Source organism: Lemur catta, chromosome 9, assembly GCF_020740605.2.
Source record: "Lemur catta isolate mLemCat1 chromosome 9, mLemCat1.pri, whole genome shotgun sequence".
Taxonomy (NCBI): Eukaryota; Metazoa; Chordata; class Mammalia; order Primates; family Lemuridae; genus Lemur; species Lemur catta.
In genome coordinates, this window is record NC_059136.1 from 3,988,725 (window position 1) to 3,990,491 (window position 1,767).

The 1,767-nt window shown below is 48.9% G+C and overlaps 1 long non-coding RNA gene across 1 annotated transcript; it reads left to right on the forward strand.

Moving 5' to 3' along the window:
• Nucleotides 1-780: 780 nt before the first annotated feature.
• Nucleotides 781-1,562, forward strand: LOC123645093. Its single transcript, XR_006737405.1, has 2 exons — nt 781-952; nt 1,079-1,562. It is a non-coding gene; the product is annotated as an uncharacterized LOC123645093 (long non-coding RNA).
• The last annotated feature ends 205 nt before the right edge of the window (nt 1,563-1,767 follow it).

Consider the following 1,767-nt stretch of genomic DNA (forward strand, 5'->3'; position numbering starts at 1 on the left):
AGAGAAGTCAAGCACTAAGCTCAAGTTCACACAGCTGGTAAAGCAACATTTGAACTGAGGTTTATCAGACTTGTTCTAAGCTCACCAAACCTTCTGATAATTTGGCTTCCCTAGAACTCATCTCTTCAGAAGAAAGGAAGAATTGACTTGTCGGATAAACACAAGTGTCCAGTCTACTGGATGGTGAAATTTCTCATTGAAAATTTGCAAGGTGAGTTTTGCGTGTGTAAATTCAATTTTCTGTAAATTTAACTAGGATGAGGCAGCCTCCACGAGTCTGATCAGCTCAGGAGTAGCCACCAACAGCATCAAGTTACAAAACTGAGACCCAGACCCTGCGCTGGGGTGGATTCACTATGGGGCCCAGCTTGAGGCCCCTCCGTGGTGAGAACCCCTTTCGAGTTTCCAGGGGCTGTGTCTGGGCACAGAACGAGCTGGTACTCTCACTTTGTATTCTGTACTAACCATTTTTCTCCTAAACTTACCCCCTCTGCTTTTTGTTTTTGTGGGGTTCTTTTTGGTGGGAGGGGACAGAAATCACCGCTCCTCTGTCCCACAGTACCCCTGGTGCTCCTGGCTCAGGGATACACGTGACCCAAGCCAGGCCGATCAGATTCTTTCTTGAGTAGAGACACAAGGTACCCAAGGGCAGCTGGGCTGAGTCATCGCCTGGGTGCGCTTAGGGCGACGGTCGGCAAGTTTCTCAGGCGAAGCCCTCAGAGCCGCCCTGGTTGCTGTCTTCCCCTGGGCTTGTGCTTCAGTCCTCCCTTCTGGTCAGTGCCCTGCGGGCATCTTCCAGGAACTCTTTTGTTCTTAAGTTGGAGCTGGTGTCCAGTGCTGGCCGTCAGAGAACTGTAACCGACGCAGACGTGCGTACTGGAGAAGATGTTAAAAGGCCTGGCCAGTCTCCCCCTCGCCCAGGAAATGAGGGTTTTTGGAATTTGTTTCGTAGGTGAGATGGGGGAGGGCGATGAAACCCCTGCCCATGTCCAGGGAAGGGAAAGAGGCGGCCTCTGGACATCACCGGGTGGACCCCTTCTAAAGTTAGAGGGTGATAATCGAAGTCCTCTCACCACAGGGCGTGGAATGACACTCAAGACCTTTCTATTAACTACGTAGAAATCCCCTTACTGCTTGCTGTAGCCACTAAGTGTGTCTATTAATAAAAACAAACCCAGAGACTGATTCTGCAGAATTGCCAAATTCACCGCCAGTTGAATTCATAACCTCAGCCAGTCGCGGAAAAGGGTGGAATTCTGTCAACTGGATTCATGATATCTGGGAGTCGTCAGAGGACATAAAAACCCTGAACACAATCCCTCAGGAAGATTTTCTTCTGACCTTCATTGCCAAGAAAGTACCTTTGTCTCCCCTCCTGCCCGCACCACGCGGTTGCTGTGCCAGTAACCAGAACCCACACCCGCATGGCCGGAAGGATGAGAGGCAGGCTCCGATCAGGACAGAGAAGGGCTATATCCAGAAGAAACCGCAGGAACGAGTGAATATGTTGTCGAAAAATATAGGAGACATTTATGGAAATCTTTTAAAGGCTGTTTGACCAAGATGAGCAGAGCATTATTTTGGTTCAGGTTGTCTTTATTGATATGTGCATGTACCAGAGGTTCTACGTTCTATGTAGAAACTCAAACAGCCAGATGCAGTTCTTGCCATTTTAGGGAGGCTGGGACAGTACATGTCTGGACCCATTGTGGGCCCATGCTAAATTATATCATAATCCTCCAAATCCAAGCAAGGCATGAATTCAAA